General features: G+C 54.4%; 1 long non-coding RNA gene across 1 annotated transcript; it reads right to left on the reverse strand.

Moving 5' to 3' along the window:
• Positions 1-5,573: 5,573 nt before the first annotated feature.
• On the reverse strand, positions 5,574-8,055 carry LOC120221054. Its single transcript, XR_005525719.1, has 3 exons — positions 7,582-8,055; positions 6,469-6,616; positions 5,574-6,243 (listed from the first exon to the last, which is right to left on the reverse strand). It is a non-coding gene; the product is annotated as an uncharacterized LOC120221054 (long non-coding RNA).
• Between the last annotated feature and the right edge of the window lie 1,594 nt (positions 8,056-9,649).

A 9,649-nucleotide genomic window follows, 5' to 3' on the forward strand; every position in this document is an offset into this window, starting at 1 on the left:
CATAAATTCATGATGGCAAAGACAGTGTTCTCTTGAACTTTGTGCCCCAAGGCCTAGCTCAGGGTCTGACGCCCCAGAGAAGTCTGTAGAAAGGAGGGCCAGATTTTCAGAAACTCAGGCCAAGTGTAGAAGTCAGGTTTTCCTGGAGCTCCTGGGTGGCTCAGTCAGTTGAATGTCCGACTTTGACTCAGGTCATGATCTCACGGTTCGTGAGTTCGAGCCCCACATCCGGCTCTGTGCTGACAGCTCAGAGCCTGGAGTCTGCTTTGGATTCTGTGTCTCCCTCTTTCTCTGCCCCTTCCCTGCTCATACTCTCTCTGATTCTGTCTCTCTGTCTCTCTCTCAAAAGTAAATAAATAAACATTAAAAATTAAAAAAAAAAAAGAAGTCAGATTTTCCTGGTAGACGTGCCTTCAGAAGGCCAATAATAATAATCACTGAAATAATATAACTACTACCTGTTGAGTGCCTATTACAGGCCAGCAGGATGCTGGGGGTATTATTTACTTGACCTTGAATTGTCTCAATAACCACCAAAGAAGCTGTCCCTAGTGCACACACTGGGTGATTTCTTTCATTTGTAATAATGGACATTATCCCCAAGATTATGATCTGATAGCTCAATGCTTTCTCTTGACCTTCTTTTGGTCCTAACAATGAAGCTCTTAGGCAGGGAGGTTCCCATACCCATCTTAAAGATGTGAAAGTGAGGCCCAGAAGAGTGAAGTCACTGCTTGCTCCTCCATTTGCTTTCTTTGTTTCCTGGCCTCCCTCCCTCCCTTCCTTGCCCAAACCTCCATCTTCCTTGCCCCCTCCGAACTGTGCCCACCCCCAATCTTTCTTGCCTTCTCTCACTTCTTTCTTCCTGCTTCTGTGCCAGTGAGGAGGGGCACTCAGGAGCTCCCTGGTTAATAGGAAAGACAGGCCTTAAGACCTCTCCATCCCACACAGTGTGATAAGCGCCGGCCTGAGGCCTGCGTGGGGAGAGCCTGGTGGACCAGCACCCGGAGCTGGGAAGGGCGGAAGATGTCCCTGGTTGCTTCCTGGGGAATCCACTCCGGGGCTGACTGAGTCAGGAGAAAAGCACAGGAAGGGCATTTCAGGTCATGGGAACAGCATGAGCCTGGGGAAGCACAGAGGACGAAGCATCCCAGCATGGTCTGGGAATGCTGACACAAAGGGGAAAGGGCACAGGCCAGAGCACCAGGGGCCAGAAAGCCCGGTCCAAGCAGTGGAGGGTATGTTATGGGCAACAGAAAGCCATAAGGTTCTAAGCTGGGGAGTAACAGGGTCAGATGCACAGGGAGCATCAGAAACGCTGTTAGCAAGAGACCTTTTGGCCAAAGTCTTAAAAAGCCAACTGGTGGGTGTGGAAGGGCATCTGTCTTCGAATCTTAGTATGGTGAGTCTAGAAAGGCCTTCAGCCATGAACCAGCCTAATCCCTAAATTTTAGAGAAGAGGAAATTGAGGCATAAGGGACTATCATCTTCCCTCTGCCAGGCAGTCCCCAATTCCCGGTGGTCAGCTTTTTCTGTAAGCAAGGTTGGTACAGCTCCCATGGCTATTGTTGTATCATTTCCACCGGCTTCTGTCCTTCTCCAGCCTACGCCCTGGGGCAACTAGGGTTTGTCCTGACTCCCACAGTCCCGCCACTGCAGGATACAACCACCTGTCGCAGACCGTTGGTTACAGTTGTACACAGACAACTGTATTCGTGTCCCTCCCGCCATACGGCTGAGGAAACGTGCCGCACCGAGCCGGGTGCTTCTGTTGCTCCCTCAGGACAGCTCTGCCTGTACCCGGGGGACTGGACCCCCCTGCAGAAGCCTCAGAGACCACCACCCTCGCTGTCGCCACTCAAGCTGCTGCTCCGTGGTCCCTGCCAAAGGTTCGGTGTTTCACACCTGAAGTTGGTATGAAACTACCCTGAGCCATGTTGAGCTGCCTGACATCACACGGTGGGTGGGCGTCAGGGCTCCGATGCAAACAGGGGTCAGGCTAATCCCGCGGCGGAGGCGGATGCTGAGGCTGGGTCTCTCTCCTGGACAGTGCTGACTCCAGGGCCTGGCTCCGTTCCAACCCACCTTCCACGCTCTGTCCAAAGTGCTGTGCTAAGCGCTAGTGCCACGCCAAACACGGGCTGCGAGAGGACCAAGCAACACACAGACTCCCCGCTCCACGTGCTTACAGTCTAATAAGACTAACAACAGTGCACCGTTCATCGAGCGAATACCACGGGGCAGGCTCTGGGCCGTTTCACGTGCAAGACGCACAGAGCTGTTGAAGTAAGTGGCCCGTGGTCACATAGTGCTGAAGTGAAAAAAACTTCAAAATCACGGCCATTTGTTTGCATGGCTGAACGAGGCAAAGGAGCTGAGCACAAGGCACCACACTTAAGCCACTAAGTGACTGATGGACGCAGTTATTCCCTCTGGAAGAAAGGTTGCACCCAGTCTCCTGAGTAGGGGCCTTGGAGCGGGACCCAAGGTTTCAGGGGACAGACGTGGCCCCCGAGTCAGGGGAAGTGGCGAGATTGGGAGTGGACAGTAAGACCCAGGGGGACGGCAGTGCGGGTGGGGGCCCCAGGGACACACACAAGCCACGCCAGTGCTTGCTGCTTCGCAGGCACTGCCTAGTTCCCTCGGCTCCTCCACAGCCCCCTGAGGAAGACCTTCCTCCCTGTGTTTCCCGGATGCAGAACTGGGGACTACACGGGTTAAGGAACTCACCCCAGTCACCCAGAGCCAAACCGTGGGACCCTTCTATCGTCTCTCTCTGCCTCCCAAGATGGTGTGTGTAAGACATAATGAGTCCTGGGGACCGAAGATCCTCAAGATCCTGCATTTTGTCCTACGTGTGGCTTTGAACCTTCTGAAGGCTGGGTGCAGGCCCGGCACGCTGGGGGCCTTGGGGGCAAGCCGCTGACCACGGCTCCAATCCCATCATGGCCTCGCCTGTCCACAAGGCCTGAGAAGCATCCACTCACCACGTGGACACAGAGGATGGAGCTCTCCCCCCGAGCTTTCTCCAGGGGGTTGAACAGGTCTTTACCTGTAAGTCACAGGTGTGATGTCAGAGGCACAACAGGGTCCACGGGGCTGGGACTCAGATGTGAACCCTGACCCCTGTGCTGCACAGCGTTGCCCACGCCAGCCCCTTCCCGTCCATGGCCTCTTTCCCCATCCCTCTGGCCTGTGGCCTCCATGGAAGCCCTCTTCCCAGCAGAGGAGGTCAGGAAATCTTCCATGGTCGGAGCCCCCATCCATCCCTGAGTTGACCATCCACTGCGCAAAGTCGAGGAGAGCCTTAGGCTCAGCGTTGGTTCCCTGGGTCTTTTCCTTCGGCTTTTCCCTCTCTTCTCTGGGCTTTGTTTCCTTGCTTGTAAATTAAGGTTCAGACTATTTCTAAGGCCCTTTCCAGCTCACAAACTCTTGTTGCTACTAGCATGAAGCTGGAGAACCTGCTGGAATTGGTTGTTGGTGTAAGAGACTTTTGAGAATGTGGCTCGACCGGTAGTGTGAGTGTATTGAAACGCTCCCTAGCCTCTGAAAGGAAGGAAGAAAGAAAAAGAAAGAAGGGAAAAGAAAGAAAAAAAAGAAAAGAAAAGAAAAGAAAAGAAAAGAAAAGAAAAGAAAAGAAAAGAAAAGAAAAGAAAAGAAAAGAAAAAAGAAAAGGAAAGAAAAGAAAAGAAAAAAGTCAAGTCTTTGGTGAACTTTTCTGGAAGGATCCCTACCAAAGTCTTCCTGGTCACAGAATCAGGCTGTCAGGGGTCTCCCCCCCCCCCCCCACAGTTACTTTACTCAACATGGCCTCTTTATAATTTCAAGTTCACGTATATACCCAATTAGAAGGGAAGAGAATGACTCTTTGCACACAAACTTATTTTTAATTTTTTTAAAATCCCATTTTCTTTCCTTTTGTATTTCAGGGGAAAGTCTTTGCAAGGCACAAGAAAGATTTCTTTTTTTTTTTCCAGAAGATTTTACTTCAAGGTTAGTTAAACAGCATTTTCCCATAAATAAGCATAAAAACTGTGTCCCCTGGGCTGATTCCTTTCAGTTTATGCACTGACTACAATAACTCCCAATTCTGCACATGATGCCAGCTAGGTTCAAATAATAGCAGCTAAAATCTATAAAAACCAGTGCTTTAAAAACGCACCCACACAGAATTGGGTAGGCTCGGCACTGAACGATTATAGGATTTTGAAATGATTTTCAACATTTCTTGATTTCACACACCTTTGTTTAAATTACGGGTTGCTGCCAAGATGTGTTATCTGTTGATCATTCTGGTTTGTGTATCAAAGTGCAAAGTATTCGTTTTAATTTAATCTTTCTCCACTGAAAATGCTACAGTTGTGACTCTGGCATTTCAGTCACAATGGGGCTGAATCGTGAGCTCTCAAACAGAGATCCTACCAATTTAAAGGACAGAAGGGCTTTTAAAGAATATGTAAACCTACACAGAGGAGGAAACTCAGACTCAGAGAGGTCATGGGCTTGTCTAAGGTCACCAGCCAGAGCCCCGAGGACTCTGAATCCTATCTTCTGGGGGAGTGTCATTCCTGTGGAAGCGTTCTCAAATCTTCAATCGGAAAATACCAAAGTGCCCATGACTCTTCTCTCCTGGGCCCATTTGCCCAAGTCCTTTCAAGGCTTTCTCTCTTGTGGGTATTCGGGGTCTTCTTCAAATTGGCTCTGCCTCCTATTTCCAAACATTAATGGTAGCCTTTTATTGAAGTCACCAGTGTCAAAAGCCAGAGACGCTGTCTGTCTTGCCCTGGGTTCACCTGGCAGTGGGGCTCTGAGACGGTCAGGTGTGCTCGTAATGGAACAGAAGGCACAGCCCCTTGGAAAGGAGATCTGGTTACCATGCATTTCAACGCCCAAGTCTCCTCCACAACCATTTCGCCAGCAGGTCAGTCCTTCCAGCAAGACACAGAACAAGACTCAGTGCACTTGACACCTCTTGGCAGACATCTTCCCTAACCGCCGCTCCCCACCCACAGCCCGGGGAAGCGCCCCCTCTGTGAACACAACAGGGCACAGGGAAGGGAAGCGAGGTGTGAAGGAGGCTTCTAGGGGCAGGAAACGGTGATGTGAAGCCGGAGGCCATGCAAAGACACTGAGTGGAATTCAGTTCGGCCGAGACCCAGGCTGGGGCTGGGCTGGGGAGGCGTGGGGGGGCAGAAGCAGACAGGAGGCAGATTATGAAAAGCCCTGCCAACCGTGTCAAATTTGGATGATCTCCCAGGAGCAATGGGGAGCTATTGAAGGATATTAAGTAACAAGAGACATAATCAGATTTGGGTCCTTTAAAAATTTATTTAGCTTTAAGTTGCTGAAGTAATGCGTGTGCCTACGTGCGTGTGTGTTGTAGCAAGTGAAATGATATAAAGATAAATTGGAAAAAGCCAGTCTTTTGTCTCTGACTTTCCCTCCATTCTTCCCCCAACCTTAGATCACTGCTGTTAATAACCTGGAATATATCTTTCTATGGCTTTCTCTTTTATTCCAACATTTATCACACACGTGCACACGCGCGCGCACACACACACACACACACACACAGGAATTGGTTGACCTGCAGTTGGAAAAGAATCATGCTTTGCTTGTTACTTAGGTGAACTTAGTGCCGACCCAAACATCAATGGTATCCATGACACTGGACGTAGGCCTAAATCTCTGTCTCTCTGTCTCTGTCTCTGTCTCTCTCAGTGCATCTCAATGTTTTTAGACATAGATGCGCTCACATATATGATTTCCCATAAGTGGGGGTCGTATCAAACATGCTGAGTTGCTATTATTTTTAATGTTTTCATCTTTCTTTCCATTATTTTATTTTATTTTTCAGCAGTGTGCACTTTAGGATTCTCCTCCTGGAAATTAGCTGAGAAATGAGCCAGGAGCAGGCCAATGTGGAGGCCTGGAGGCAGGAAGCCACTCTCGGTGGCCAGAAAGGGACGGAGCGGCCAGACTAACCGGGTGGCTGTGAGGTGGAGTCATTAAGGACACCATTGTTCATTTCTCCAGTGGCAACTGGTTCTGTGGATCATACTTTAGAAGAGACACCCCGAAATCTTGGGAGAGAGGATGGTTCCAGAAAGAGAGGTGAGTTTTTCAGTTGAATAGAGCTGAGTTTTCTGGTCCGCAGCTGGCTCGCCCTGGGCAGGACTCAGAGACAGGGTCTCACCTTCCTATCTCCAAACTCAGGTCGATCACTCCTGCCACAGAGAGTCTCTGTGAGGAGTAAATGAAAGGCTTGCATGGGAGGTACGGCCCAGGGTAGAGTGGACACCGGGTGAATGGCTAACACACAAGCCTGACCGCCCAGCCCAGCATAGTCGGCTCCCCACACAATGGACCCCTTTGCCATCTCCTACGCCCTTCTCAGGGCTGCCCATAGGGGAGCCCCCGCATCTCCCTACAGACCCTTGACCACCCGTGGTCCGCGGCAGGGCTGACCTCAAGGGGGACTGCAGGGAACCATGCAGGAACCTGGGAATCTCCCAGTTATTTTCTCGATACATTCACTGAGGCCTGACAATCCCTCTCCTCGGGACACAGGCAACCTCGAGGTCCACAGCCCAGATCAGAATTGAGGCACCAAACCCTGAAAGAGAAGGCGCACTCGCCTCCGTTCTGTAGCTTGTGTGCAAGTGAGAGAGCTCGCCTCTGTCCCTCATGGGGCGTAGGGAGGAGACACGGATGCCTTAAAAGCCTGAAGGCTCAAGTCCGAGTTCAGCACAGGCAGGGGACAGAGCGTGGCCAGGAAGCAAGCTGAACCAGGGGTGGACAAAGTGGCCTTGGGAAGTCTGGGTCCTCCGTGGCCTGCGCCGGAGTTCCTAGTCCCTGCCCAGGACAGGTACGCAACAGATGCTTCTTGTGTGAACGCAGCAACAGAAGAGAGTTGACCAAACCCTCCAGAGGTGCATTCACCAGGAGTTGTTAAGGAAATCATGGCGAGGGATCAGGCAACCTGACACCCACTGGGGGAGATTCCCAGCGTGGCAGAGAAGCCTGGGAGGGGCGTGGTAGGCGAGCCAAACCGGGTGCAGGTCAGGGTCACGTGGCCCTTGGCTCTGATGCTTCAGACTCAGATGTGGGTAACGTGTCATCCACCCAGGGCTGGATGCTGAGGGAGGAATTCGGAGGCCATGGGCAGGACACACGCTGGCCCACGCACGCACAGCCCAGGTCTCCCTAGACAAGCAGAAGCGGGGGGACCAGAGGGTGTCGGGGACAGAGAGACAGTTGGTTAGAGAGACGGTAAGGAGGGAAGAGGGACAAGGGAAAGAGAGAGGAGGGTGATGAGCAGGGGCAGGAAGGGCTCACGGCTTCAGGAACTCTGACCAGGGCCCAGCCCAGAGGGTCGGGCCCCCAGGACAGCGGGGTGCCAGCATGCGGCCTGGGCGCCCAGGCAGCCAGGAGGCCCCGTGTGCTGTCTGTGATCTGCTCTGAGAACTGAACCTCTTCCCACCACCCCTCCCCACCATTCTTGTCTTCTCCACCCGCACAGTGAGACCACCCGCCTGAGAAGTCTCCAGGCCACCTCCAGCTCTGCGATTCTCTATTTACCGCCACGACTGCTTCCCATGCCCGGGGCTCCACCAGTCTGGGCGGCGACGAGGCCTCGCGGAGCCCGCCTGTCAGCGCAGCCTTCCTGAGAGACGCAGGGGAGGGTGGGCACCGTGGCCGGGCACGTCGAGGTGGCCGCGGGAAGGCATCCGAGCAAGGGCAAGGACAGCTTGAGGGAGGGCCTCCCTGGGGCCTTTAGCCCCCAGCGCGGCGGAGTGAGGCTGGCAGCCCCGGGCAGCAGCCGGCCGGGGACAGTTTTCCCCGGGCTGGAGACGGCCTGGCTCCGGGCCCACCTCCCGGTGCCCCCGGCCTGACATCTTCTGGGCAGAGCCGCGGTGCCCAGGGAGCCGTGTGGATGGTGTTAGTAAACACGCTTTCTCGCGCCCAGCCTGCCAGGGCCTGTGGGCAGCGGGAGGGCGAGCTGCTGGCAGCTCCCACGGCCGGCCGGGCGGCCGGGCGGGCAGACAGGCGGGCGGGCCGCCCCGCACAGCCGAGCCAGGGCCCCGAATGGAGCAGCTGCTCCCGTCGCCATGGAGACGAGGACTGAACAATGAGCAGCGAGAAAGGCGGCGTGGCCGCCTCGCACCGCGCGCCCCCGCCCTCCGGCCGGCCTTCCACCTACGCGCGCGCGCGCCCATGCACGCGCCCTTGCACGCGCGCGCGGCCGCGGCCTCCCGGCTGCAGAGGCCCCGAGCGAGCGGCGGGGGCTCGGAGGGGGCGCACGGGGCCCGGGGAGACCGAGGAGAGGGCGAGCCGGGAGGCGAAGCCGAGCAAAAATCTCACCGTTTGATCCCGGCTAAAAATACATTTTTAAAGAGGAGCCTGGCTTTTCGGAGGGTCACGTGGCGCCTTGGAGTCTTACATAACAGGAGCGCTAAAGGGGGTTTCTAATTAGCAAAGGGCATCTGGAAGCAAATCGCCCTCTGCCTAGGGAGGGGCAGCTGAGAGAGCCCGCCTGCTCCAGCGGCCCTAACGCCCGTGTTATTCCCCCTTGGAGACGATGTCAGCGGGTTAGCCACAGTCTGGAAAGCCTGGTCTTGGCCCTCGGGAAAGCAGAGGGACGTTCTGTCCAGAGGCCTGAGGGGCGCAAGGGGGCAGGACCGGACAGGAGGGGCCGGGGGGCGTGTGGGGACGTGGGGGCCGGTGCAGCTGGAAGTGGGCAGGCTCTGGCTGTGTGCTCCGGGCAAACCCGAGCATTTGCATTGTGTGCACTGACAGAGACGAACTGGTCCACCGCGGCCTTCCAGGAGGCCCCCAGGACCCTGGCGGAGGGGGCTGTGGCCGCAGTCGGCACCGTCATCTCCATCTTTTGAACAGAGTCCTGTTCACAATCCTGTGCAAGCTCCCCGTCACCAGCCAGCCGCCAGTCACTCTCTTTCTTTTATTTTTTTTAAAATGTTTTATTTATTTTTGAGAGAGAGAGAGAGAGAGACAGCATGAGCTGGGGAGGGTCAGAGAGAGAGGGAGTCACAGAATCCGAAGCAGGTTCCAGGCTCTGAGCTGTCAGCACAGAGCCCAACGCGGGGCTCGAACCCACGAACCGCGAGATCATGACCTGAGCCGAAGTCGGATACTTAACCGACTGAGCCACCCAGGTGCCCCCGCCAGTCACTCTTTCAAGTTCCCATCCCTGTTTTTACAGTAAAAAGCCAGGTCTGTGAGCCTCGCGAGCCTTCCAGGACCACCGTCCAAAGCCGGGCAATCCTATCCCAGTTTGCATCAAGTCCATCACATCCCGGGAGGCTGCCTGGTTTCTGGTGCCTTCGCCTGATTCCTTCCTGCTTCAGTGCCGGCGGGGAGGGAGTACCTGCTAGGCCCTTGTAGTAGAAAAGACAAGACCGCCCACCACTTGGCCTGATTCATGGGAAAGCTAGAAGGGACATTTTAGGGACTATGGTGTCCACCTCCCCACTCCCCAGTTCAGAGGGGATCTACTTTAAAGGTCACTGCAGGCGAATGCTAGAACTGGATGGAAAACCAACTGGAGTCTGACAACCAGGCAGTGGGGGGAGGGGGGAGAGGGGATGGCTTGAGGAAGGGGAATAAGGCCAGAAGTTGCTTTGGTGTT

Source organism: Hyaena hyaena, unplaced genomic scaffold (genome assembly GCF_003009895.1).
Source record: "Hyaena hyaena isolate Hyena2069 unplaced genomic scaffold, ASM300989v1 scaffold_748, whole genome shotgun sequence".
Lineage (NCBI taxonomy): Eukaryota > Metazoa > Chordata > Mammalia > Carnivora > Hyaenidae > Hyaena > Hyaena hyaena.